The sequence below is a fragment of the Phyllobates terribilis genome, unplaced genomic scaffold (genome assembly GCF_046119375.1).
Source record: "Phyllobates terribilis strain yellow unplaced genomic scaffold, ASM4611937v1 Scaffold_1__5_contigs__length_1240528914, whole genome shotgun sequence".
NCBI classification, from domain to species: Eukaryota; Metazoa; Chordata; class Amphibia; order Anura; family Dendrobatidae; genus Phyllobates; species Phyllobates terribilis.
In genome coordinates, this window is record NW_027362761.1 from 140,658,340 (window position 1) to 140,670,824 (window position 12,485).

The 12,485-nt window shown below is 42.8% G+C and overlaps 1 protein-coding gene across 3 annotated transcripts in view; it reads left to right on the forward strand.

Annotated features, from left to right (window-relative positions):
- The first annotated feature begins 425 nt into the window (after positions 1-425).
- FREM1 (FRAS1 related extracellular matrix 1) overlaps positions 426-12,485 on the forward strand; it is a 261,719-nt gene continuing 249,659 nt past the window's right edge. The window contains exon 1 of one of the 3 annotated variants that reach the window (XR_012299496.1): positions 426-929. The gene's annotated coding sequence lies outside the window, so the exon portion shown is untranslated. The remainder of the gene's footprint in view (positions 930-12,485) is intronic. The other 2 variants (XM_073667881.1, XM_073667873.1) reach the window with 2 other exon arrangements.

A 12,485-nucleotide genomic window follows, 5' to 3' on the forward strand; every position in this document is an offset into this window, starting at 1 on the left:
CTGTGTGTGTGTGCCGGCGCCTTCTAAACTGCCCGGGGCCCTTGCTACTCTTAATCCACCCCTGGTTGGCACAATGTAGTCCGGCAGGTAATGTTCTCCTGTTTTTCGGATACCTCTTTAAAAAAAAATGGTAAATTGACTAATAAATTCCTAATGTGTACATAATAAGGACAGTCACCGCTGTCCCTAACAAACTAGGGGAATGTTACTAATATGTCTAACCCTGGCAAACTAATATGTTCATACAGCCTTATTAATAAGTCATTTTACAAATCCATCTACACCCGTCACATCCACCATTACACATTGTCCGCCTCCAATTATGGCCTGTCTTTATAATGTCTCCCATTCCGAACAACCATGAGATCTCAACAAGAGAGAAAACTATCCTCCTCCTCTGCTCCAGTCCAGTGCATTCTGCCCTGCGCTCAGTATATCTTCCATTTGATCACCCACTGCTGGATTCCTCAGAGGTGAGGTGGCGATAACCTCAGGGTATAGGATGCATGAGATGCTGAGCCCCTGTACCATGGGAATCTGCAAAGTCTGAGCACATAAACGTGGGAGTGGGGTTTCCAGCTGTGTCATTTGAGGAGGGGAAGTAAACTTTACAGCTGGCAGCTTGTAGCAGCAAGACCTGATAAAGCCCAGATCTCATTAACAAGTGCTCTGTGGGGTCCCAGCAGACTGATGCATAAGAAGCAGGGCAGGCTGCCAACTACTTCTCTGCTTTTAGTGTAAACATTTTAGAACATTGGTAGAAGTGCTCTTATCACAGTAATCCCAAGATTTCTCTTCCCTGGACATTCTCAGCTAAAGTCACTGAGGTGCAAACAAGAAGTTCAGTGCTGAGGAAACTTGTGCGGCTCAACTACAAGCAGTCTCCCAGTGACTTTGGAGTTTTAAAAACTTTTTATGCAAGGAAAACTGTAAGTGTTACTGACTGCATGTGGACTTCTCTATTGCCTTATTATGTAGACTTCATAGATTTTCTGCATTGTGGAACTTTAATCACTATGAAAAGGCGTTGTTCTACTTTTCTAGATCTTAAATTTTTTTTGCATACAATAACATACACTAGAATCATATAAATTATATATTCTATTATGTGTGGATTAGTTTACTTGCCACTGTTCGCCATACTCCTAAGTAACGTTGTAACTGTGACTTTCACCTTGATCTTTATTATGAAACATGTAGATTAATATATTCAATCAGATGCACTATATCATTATATATTATATTACTATCTTTTACAGTATAAGGGCTCGTTCACATGGCCGTATTTTCCGCCCAAGTGTGATCCGACAAAACATTGGATCGCACTCAGACCAGTGTTATGCTATGGGGCCATGCACATGTCAGATTTTTTCCTTGGACCTCACCAAGGGCAAAATTGCAGCATGTCCGCGTTTGTTCCGATATTCGGATTGCACTCGGCCATGCAAGTCAATGAGTGCGTGGAAACCATTGGACTGCACTTGGATGACATCTGAGTTCAGTTTGATTTCCACGGACTGACAGAATGGAGTAAAGGAGACAATATTATTTCCATCTTCTCCTCATCCTGCAGAATTAGATCACACTATGCTCAAACTCTGATCGGAGTGTGATTTGCACAATCGACCTGATTCTCTCGGATGAGAGACTATACAGTTGTCTGCATCTAGCGTTATATTCTACTTTTTGATGTACTATTGATTCAAAAATTATCTGCACCCTGGCTGTGGAATTTATTTTAATCAACTTCCATAAAAGACAAATACATAATTTTTAGACATAATCTTCCTGCTTTTCCATACACTTTGTCCGACTGTCAATAAAGATTTTGTATTCCCTCATTAAAAAATATTTTCGGCTGAGCTACAAGCCACTGCTGTCTTCACCTCCTCATCAGATGTGAATCTTCTTCATCGTAGGGCTTCTTTCAGGGGACCAAACAGGTCCAAGACAACAAAATAGTTCATGTGTATGCTTAATGTTGTCATCTGCCGTGGATGGGCATCTGTCTACTTCTTCGTGGCAGACACTTGTGCGACATTCCTTGAAGTTCACTATCCAGTCATACCCACTTCTTCACAACAAAACACTTTCTTCATGCAGTGTACAAAGTCTTCCATAAATATCAGCACCAGATACACATTAAGACCACAAAAAACAACCTCTGCATGCTGCTCTTCTTTTGTACAAATTACAAGGGGGCAGCCATTGTTTCTCGCACCCCAGATGGAAATGAACTGATGTAACATTCAATCCTGCAGAGCAATGACTGAGGATACAGCTAAGTTTTATTTCAGAAAGCGCTGATAAGATTTTAATATAACCAGAGTGCAGAAAATATTTGACTCACCCTCATATTAGATCCTTGACCGTAAACAGTTGTAGAATAAATCTGCACTAGTTTTGTGACACTTGGAAACAAAAAGTCAGACCATGATGTATTCACTTGGTACTGAATCAAATAAATGAACATTTAATCTCATCTGTTGTAGTCCTGCAGCTGCTTGATTTTTACTTCACCACAGATCTTATGTGCCATAAAAAGGGTGACAGGTGGTCTTAACCCTCAACTGGTGAGGTGGGGTTTGCCACACCTCAGGGAATTTTTGCTCGGCTGCCATTCAGTGAAAAATGCTGGTATAAGGATACGTGTCTCACTAGCTTCCATCCATTTGTGGGTGTCAAAAATTTGTTATACTCATGTGTAATCAATCGCCAATAAGAAAACGATTAAAACAAACGTGATCTTTGCATTTTCTGTAAAAATAAGAGATTTCTAAACACTGGGGTATAGGAAACCCCACATCACCAGTTGCGTGACAAAAAAACCCACCTCACCAGTTGCGTGACAAAAACCCCACCTCACCAGTTGAGGGTTAAAGTGTTTCTCCAAGATTACTATCTATTTCAGCATATAAGATTGTGAAACTTTCTTACTGGCTATTATTCTTTTACATTTGGTCCCCAAGCCATTATTTTGGGGGTCTATACAGGACCACAATAATGTGGGCACCCCAGGTCAAAATTACTGTTATTGTGAACAGTTAAGCAAGTTGAAGATGAAATGATCTCATGAAATGATGACACATTTCCTTTGTATTTTAGGCAAAAAATATATATATTTTTTCATCTTTTCCATTTTAAAAATGACAAAAAGGAAAATGGGCCGATGCTAAAGTTTTGACACCCTGCATAATTAGTGCCTAGGAGCACCCCCTTTTGCAAGTTTCACAGATTGTAAACACTTTTTATCCATTCTTCCTTGCACGGTGGCTTAGTGGTTAGCCTGGGGTCCAGGGTTCAAATCCCACCAAGGACAACATCTGCAAGGAGATTATATGTTCTCCCTGTGTTTGCGTGGGTTTCCTCCGGATTCCTCCCACACTCCAAAGATATACTGTTAGGGAATTTAGATTGTGATCCCCGGTGGGGTCAGCGATGAGAATGTATGTAAAGTGCTGCCGAATATGTTAGCGCTATATACAAATAAAGATAAGTATTATTTGAAAATTCTTCCAGTTTTGTGGGATTCCTGGGTTGACTTGCATGCACTACTATTTTGAGGATTAGCCACAGATTTTTAATGATGTTCAGATCAGAGGACTGTGAGGGCCATTGTAAAACCTTCAGCTTGCGCCTTTTGAGGTAGTCTATTGTGGATTCTGACTTGTGTTTAGGATCATTATCCATTTGTAGAACTGCAACTTCAGCTTTTTTTACAGATGATGTTATGTTTACATCAAGAATTTGTTGAAATTTCATTGAATCCATTTTTCCCTTTACCCGTAAAATGTTCCCCGTTCCATTGGTTGCAACACAACCCCAAAGCATTATTGATCCACCCCCATACTTCTGACGCTGAATTTTATGGTGAAGACACAGGAGAGGTTTTCTTTTGATGACTCTTCCATGAAGGCCATATTTGTGCAGGTGTCTCTTAACAGTAGAACAATGTACCACAACTCCAGAGTCTGCTAAATCTTTCTGAAGGTTTTTTGCAGTCAAGGGAGGGTTCTGATTTGCCTCTCTAGCAATCCTACGAGCAGCTCTCCCTGAAATTTTGCTTGGTCTTCCAGACCTTATCTTGACTGTTCCTGTTAACTGCCATTTCTTAATTTTCAAACTGAGAAAAGGGCAACTTGGGAACTCTTGGCTATCGTCTTATAGCCTTCTCCTACTTTGTGGGCCTCCACCATTTTCATTTTCAGAGTGCTAGGCAGCTGCATACAAGAACCCATGACTGTTGTTTTTTGTTTTTTTGGCACAAGGTTAGAGGAGCCTGGGTTTTTATAAAGCTGGCAAGTTTGCATTACCTGGCCATTCCCAACGATGATAGTGAACAAGCCATAACCCAAACATAGTCTAATTAAGGTCTGAACCCTGGGTCAAAGTTATCTGAGCACACAAATCTCCAAGGGTGCACAAACTTTTGCATCGACTCATTTTCCTTTTGTGATTTTTTAAATATAAAAAATGACATATATATATATATATATATATATATATATAATATATTTATTTTCTTTGCCTTAAATACAAAGGAAATGTTTCATCTTTAACTTTAGCCTTTTGAGAGATCATTTCATCTTCAACTTGCTTAACTGTTCACAACAATAGTAATTTTGACCAGGGGTGCCCAAACTTTTACATGCCACTGTATATATATATATATTATATATATAAGTGGTAGATCGGCTCACTCAGCTGCTCGAAGAGGTATTCACAGGAATACTTTTCGTTTAAGTTTTCAACTGGTTTATTAAAAAACGTCCTGCATAAACCAGTGCAAAGTTAAGTAAATTAAAACGGCCCTTCTGGCATAACGGGAAAAACAAAATAACATACAGTACAGTCTGTGTGGCTGCAGGGATCTGCCCGCTTAGGTAAAAACACACGGTTCAGTTCTTTTTAACACAAGCACAGCTCTGGAGATCTGGTCTCCAGACACACCGAACACTGAATGAGTCCAAAGACTCCACATTTAGCTTCTGAACCACACCCTGGGGTGGAGATGTGGTGAACAGCCTCCCACCCACTCTTCAGCTGTTCACAAAAGCTCAGCCCTTAACATGGCCAATTAACCCCTCTCAGCATGCTGGAGCATTGTTTCCAGGTTCATGTCGCTGAGGCTAACATCCTGAGTGAGATATATCTCTCCTCCAGTATTTTACCAGTGCCTTTTTCACAATATATCCTTGCAGATGGTGAAAATAGCAGATATAGAAATACTCACCCTCTCCAGGTTCAGTGGTGCCATTCAGACTCTGCTCTGATCTTTGTTCACAGGCTGCATTGGTGACCTAATGTCTGCAGACTGTGACCAGTGCAGCAAACCACTGGTTTATGCCATCTGCATAGGCAGAGATGCTGAGCCCAGTGATTGTCTGCAGTGTGCTGTAGTTGAAACATCACTCCTCCAGACACTCCAAAATGACCAGAGAAGTGATAGAGAGGCATCGCTGATCCTGGGTTGGGTGAACATTTTTGGGTATAAGATTTTCAACATCTGCAAGACTATGAAGTAATAAAAAATATTCCCTGACAACACTTTAAGGTAATCTGTTGCCTTGGCTTTGCAAGATGGATTTTGGATGATAGATTTCTCCTAATAAGGGGCCCTAATACAATTGTCATGATTTTTATTGAGCACATTGCCTAAACATCTACAGTGCAATTAGAAAAAGTATGTGAATTCTTAAATGTTATAACTCCCTTTAGCAGCAATTACCTCCACCAAAACTTTCCTGTAGCAGCAAGTATGATTTGAACAAAAATTTTGGACCCTTCCTCCGTGCAAATGTGTATCAGCTCATCAATATTTCTGGAAAGCCTTGTATGAACAGCCCTCTTCAAATCAGAATAGTAACATAGTAACATAGTAACATAGTTTGTAAAGCCGAATAAAGACTTGCGTCCATCAAGTTCGACCGGTTAGTTCTGTAATTGCTAAAGTTGATCCAGAGGAGGGCAAAAACCCCAAATGATTTGGCCAATCTTCACCTGAGGAAAAATTCCCTCCCGACTCTGAAACCAGCAGTCAGAATAAATCCCTGTATCAACCTACTATTTTATTTTATTTTTAAGTATATGCTGAAATCTGCCTGGTATCTAGAAATGCATCCAGTCCCCGCTTGAACTGGTGTAGTGAATCCGACATTACCGTCTCCTCACTCAGTGAATTCCATATTCTCACTGCTCTTACCGTAAGAACCCCTTCCTATGCTGGTGCTGAAACCTTTTCTCTTCCAGTCTTAGTGAATGCCCTCTTGTTACCGTAATATCCCTCCTTTTGAACAAATCCCTGGCAAGGTCTCTATACTGTCCCCTAACATATTTGTACACATTTATTATGTCCCCCCTCAACCTTCTCTTTTCCAGGCTGAATAGTCCTAGTTTTGCCAACCTCTCTGGGTATTGCAGTCCCTCCATTCCCTTTATTAATTTTGTTGCCCTCCTTTGTACCTTTTCAAGCTCATTTATATCCTTTCTATATATTGGGGCCCATAACTGAGCACAGTATTCCAAGTGTGGTCTGACCAGTGCTTTGTACAGTGGAAGAACAATGTTCTCATCCTTTGCAGCTATACCTCTTCTGATACATCCCATTACCCTGTTTGCCCTTACAGCAGCGGCCTGACTTTGGGCACTCCAATTTAGTTTGCTATCAATCAAGATGCCCAAGTCCTTCTCCATCTCTGAATTCCCCAATGATTTCTCATTCAGTGAGTACTGGTGACTTCCATTTTTCCTTCCCATATGTATGTCCTTACATTTCTCCTCGTTAAACCTCATTTGCCATTTAATGCTCCACATACCCAGCTTATCCAAATCCCTCTGTAGGTCTGCACTGTCCTCTTTTGTATTAATTGTTTTACATAACTTTGTGTCATCTGCAAATATTGATATTTTACTATTTATCCCGTTGACTATGTCGTTAATAAAGATATTAAATAACATTGGGCCTAGTACAGACCCCTGTGGTACCCCACTAGTGACGCTTACCCAATCTGAGTATATTCCATTTATAACCACCCTCTGCCTTCTATCCTTTAGCCAGTTAGCTACCCACTTGCAGACATTTTCCCCCAGCCCCATTATTCTCATTTTGTATACCAACCTATTATGTGGCACGCTATCGAACGCTTTTGAGAAGTCGAGATACACGACATCCACTGGTTCCCCTTGATCTACTCGAGAGCTAACCTCCTCGTAGAAGTCAATCAGGTTTGTTTGGCAGGAGCGATTCCTCATGAATCCATGTTGGTTCGGGATTAAAAGATTATTAGCATCAAGATGCTCCGTAATTGCCTCTTTAATGAAGCTTTCAAAAATTTTGCCCACAACGGGCGTCAGACTCACCGGCCGATAGTTTCCGGCGTCACTTTTCGCTCCCTTTTTGAATATTGGCACTACATTCGCCTGTCGCCAATCAAGTGGCACAGACCCAGTCTCAACAGAGTCCTTAAATATAAGATATAACGGTCTGTCTATCACATTACTTAGTTCCCTTAGTACCCGTGGGTGTATGCCATCAGGTCCTGGTGATTTGTTTATTTTAATGTTACTGAGGCGTTTCTGTACCCCAGCTTGGGTTAGATTTGTCATACTTAGTGGAGGATTAAGCTTGTCACTTCTCATTTCTCCTGTTAGTTCGATTTCCTTTGTGAAAGTTGTCGAAAAAAAATTATTTAATAGATTAGCTTTATCCTCATCTTTCTCTATGATTTTGCCTTCCTCACTTTTTATCGGTCGAATATTATCCGATTTAATCCTTTTACTATTTATATACGTAAAGAACAGTTTGGGATTTGATCTACTTTCCCTAGCAATACGTCTCTCTGTTTCCTCCTTCGCTATTTTTATTTGTTTTTTACAGGTTCTCGTTTTTTCCTTGTAACACATTAGTGCCTCCTTACTGTTTTCCTGTTTTAATCTCTTGAATGCCTCTTTTTTGCTATTTAACGCCCCTTTTACGTTCTTGTTCAACCATATTGGTTTCCTCTTATTTCTGGCCCTTTTATTCCCATACAGTATATACCTCTCGCACTGAGTATTCAGAATTCTTTTGAAGGTTTCCCATTTACTATTCGTATTCCTTTGATTAAGAACTTTGTCCCAGTCAATAAGTTGAAGGCTTTCTTTCAGCTGATCAAACTTCGCCCTCCTAAAGTTTAATGTTTTTGTTGTTCCCTTATTGATAACCCTACTGAAGGGCATTTTGAAGTCGATAATATTATGGTCGCTATTACCTAGGTGCCCCCCTATCTGTACCTCAGTTATTCTATCAGGCCTATTAGTCAATATTAAGTCCAACACGGCCTTCCCTCTCGTTGGTTCCTGCACTAGTTGGGAGAGATAATTATCCTTAATATTTGTCAAGAACCTTTTTCCTTTCTGAGATCTACAGGTTTCTGTTTCCCAGTCAATATCCGGGTAGTTGAAATCCCCCATTACAATCACTTCATTATGTTTTGCTACTTTGTCTATTTGTCCTAATAGCAGATTCTCATTCTCCTCTGTTATATTGGGTGGCTTATAGCAGACCACTAGTAATATTTTATTATTATTTTTTGCCCCCTCTATCTCTACCCACATGGACTCGACCCCCTCTTCTCCCTCTCCTATATCTTCCCTTAGTCTGGGTTTTAGACATGACTTTACATATAAGCAGACTCCTCCGCCTTTCCCCTGTTTCCGGTCCCTTCTAAATAAACTATAATCTAATAAATTTACCGCCCAGTCGTAGCTATCGTCTAGCCAAGTCTCTGTTATACCTACGATGTCATACCTCTCCTCCGATATAAGCGCCCGCAGCTCATCCGCCTTATTGGTCAGGCTTCTTGCGTTGGTCAGCATGCAAGATAAAACTTTGGGGTTATTTAGCATCCTATTCTTCTCTAACGATCTAACTGTACTATCCCCACCCCCCTCTCCACCCTCATTATATTCACTTCTCCCCTTCCCCCTTGCTTGCCTCACATCCCACCTATTTCCTTGGTTTCCCTCCCCGTCTCTAGTTTAAAAACTCCTCCAACCTATTAGCCATCTTCTTCCCCAGCACCGCTGCACCCTCCCCATTGAGGTGCAGCCCGTCCCTACGGTAGAGCCTGTAGCCGACCGCAAAGTCGGCCCAGTTCTCCATGAACCCAAACCCTTCTGCCTTGCACCAACTCTTTAGCCACTTATTCACCTCCCTAACCTCCTGTTGGCGCTCCTGTGTGGCTCGCGGGATTGGTAGTATTTCTGAGAAAACTACCTTGGAGGTCCTTGCCCTAAGCTTCCTACCTAGGTCCCTAAAATCATTTTTAAGGACCCTCCATCTACCACTCACTTTGTCATTGGTGCCGATGTGGACCATGACTGCTGGGTCTTCGCCAGCCCCACCCAGTAACCTGTCAACCCGATCCGCGATGTGCCGGACTCGAGCGCCAGGGAGGCAGCACACAAGATCTCGATAGGGTTAAGGTCAGAACAAGGCCATTGAAAAACAATATTTTTTCTAATATTATTTAGCTGTTATACTTACAATGTTTGGGTAATTGTCTTGTTTCATCATCCAACATCTCTCCAGCCTGAAGCCTTGGACTGCTGGCCTAACTACATTCTGGTAAAATGTTTTGATACACCTGTAAATACATGGTTCCCTCAATAATTAAAAGGCATTCAGGCCCTGGGGCAAAGAAGCAGTCCCGAGCCATGATGCTGCCTTCATCAGGCTTCTCAGTTATGGACAGAGGTTTTTACTTTGCATAGTCTTCAGTGAGTCTTTTGCTTGAGTTCTTTCTCACCTATTTCAGGATTGTTATCTAGGAGAACATTAATTTCTATGGAGAAGCGCAACAGTCCAGAATTATCTCCATATGAAGACACTCGGGTCTTTATCAATGCTTTAGTAGGTTTTTCCAGTTATATGTCTTCTGAGACCTTCTAAACATTATATCTGCTAATTGTCAAAGGTTTATTGCTTTGACATTGATGCGCCCCCAGGGCCGTGGGGTACTCGGCAGCCGGGCCTCCGGTTGCCTGGGGATATCACGGTGGCTGGCCCGGTCCGTGGCCCAGGGCGGTCACTCAAAAGGGAGATATTATATATGCGGGTTTTGGAGATTTTTCGTGACGCCACCTGTGGTGTCTGGTGAGGATCACCTGCGCTGCAACAGTCCTCTGAGGCAGATGATAGGGCAGGATGAGATGGAACGGCTCCCCACAGGTGGAGCAGGCCTCACTGCAGTGTAGAAGAAAATAGAGGAGGTGCGCTGGGCATTGTAGTGCAGGGAGGGAAAAGGTACCAGCGAAATGACACCTGGCAGGTTCGGGGTGTACGGGTACCACCTGCACTCGCCGTACCCCCTAGGATCCCTTCTGAAGATCGGAGCCTACTCCCTGCTCCCCTCAGTCCTGGGCCCTTGTAGTGGAGCAGAGCTCCTACCGAGACTCTGCTCCCACACTGTTCTCCAACTACTAGTCTGCCACCCTAAGATGGCTTCCCTATTTTATATCTTTACTGTATGAGTGCTCCCATGAACTACCTCCTCCACCCACACCCACTACTGGTTCCCCATAACTTTGGGTTCCCCCCACCCCAGCCAGGGTCAGGGTTCAGCAGCTGCGCTCTGCATATTGCCCTCCAGCCGGCCTGGGGTAGTGTAGTGTTGGATGCAGGTGTTTGGGGTTCCGTGCAGCACTCCATCCTTACCTGAGTGAAGGAAGGCACCACACCTCTGGGTGAGGTGCAGTACGTCTGTGGCGACCGAGCCCTCAGGGGCGCCACAACATGAACTTCAACCCTCAGAGACCTTCAATGAACAAGTTCTTCTAAAAGCAACCATTTATAAATCTCTTATGTATGGTATGGCTAGCTTAACTTGACCAATGTTGCTAAGTAATGGGGTGATATTCCAGGGGCGGACATACCGCCAGTGTAGCTGGTGCGGGAGGGGGCCTCCGAGGGAGTGAGAAAACAACGTGGTCGATGACAGCCGGCCGCAGTATCAGCGCTAGCAGGAAAATTAGGGAGGCCCACTCTGCTGCATGCATATGATTATGCTTGCTTAAACGGGCCCCGTTCCTGACCTCAACTATTAGTATTCATGGTAAGCCGGCTTCCACTGGTGTCGTTGTGTCTATGGAGACGGTGTAGGGCGTCACTGGCGGAGAGGGAGTCTCAGTCACTGAAGCTGCAGCTCAGTGTGTGATTCCCTTCTGCTGTGCGCTTGCGCACTCCTCTATCGGTGATCCGCGGGACTGGAGGAGTGGAGAGTGAGACTGACAAATGCGGCAGCTGCACTGGATAGGGGGATGGAGATCTCAAGAGCGCCCCCTGGTACAGTCTCTAAAGGTTATATGAACTTCAACTGCACACTGACATTTGTGCATCATTGCCTCTCAGCCAATCACAAACTTTGCCTTACAAGCACATCTGTGATTGGCTGACAGGGGATGATTTGCAAGTGTCTGCTGTGGTGCCCTTGAGCCGCAGATTGGAGCGGGAAGCTGCTGTAGTGGACGAGTTTGGCCAGGCTGACAGGATCTGAAGACTTGCCTTGCGGAAATTCTAATAATATTGTTTTGAAAAATAAAAAAATAATTTATATATGAATCATGTTGAGAATAGTGGAAACCTAAGGTTATTATTGAGTCAGTTTGCTGTCCGTTGAACATGGACATCATACTGACCAAATATACAATTATTTGAATGAGTCATGTTACATCCCTTAACCCCCTCACGACATGACCCATGCAAGTCAGAAGCGGGTGTATGATCTCACCCCATACCCAGCAGATGATGGCTGCGTGTTGCTGCCAGGATCTGTTGCTCCACCCCCGATTATTAACCTATTAATGCCACTGTCAAACTCTGACAGCCGCATTTAACATACACCTGCAGGGGGCGCCTCCTTCTAAGCGCTCATTGGCACGCCTATGATGTGATTGCAAGTGATTTGCTATGACAGCAGGGGTTCACCGTCTGCTGAAGAACTCCGTGCTTGTCATTACGGAGCTCCTTTGAAGCCTGCCTGTGACCAGGCTCATTTTCACTATATACAGCGATGCTGTGGCATCACTGTATATAGCACAAGTGATCAGACGATCAGTTTCAAACTATTATGAATAGTGAAAAGTTAAAAAAGGTTTTAAAAAATGAAAAAAAAACATAAAAGTTATTCCATTACAAAATAAAGAAAAGAAGGGTAGAATAAAGTTCTTTTCCTCCTGGCATCCGGGCTCTCAGTGCAGGTGCTGGGCAGCTTCATAACCCTATTAACCTCCAGAATAACCCCATATCTGCAGGTTAATAGTGTTTTTTTTTACATAGCACGTTCCCTTTAAATGTCTTAATTTTTAATAAATATAATGTTGATGTAGAGTATATGCACACTTTGAGTATTTTGTGCGCAGAATTTCTGCACCATTTCTGCATCTCTTGGCAGGAAAATTCAGCCTCATAAATGTGCAGCTTAGGTGAGTTTTTGCCTGCATTTTTA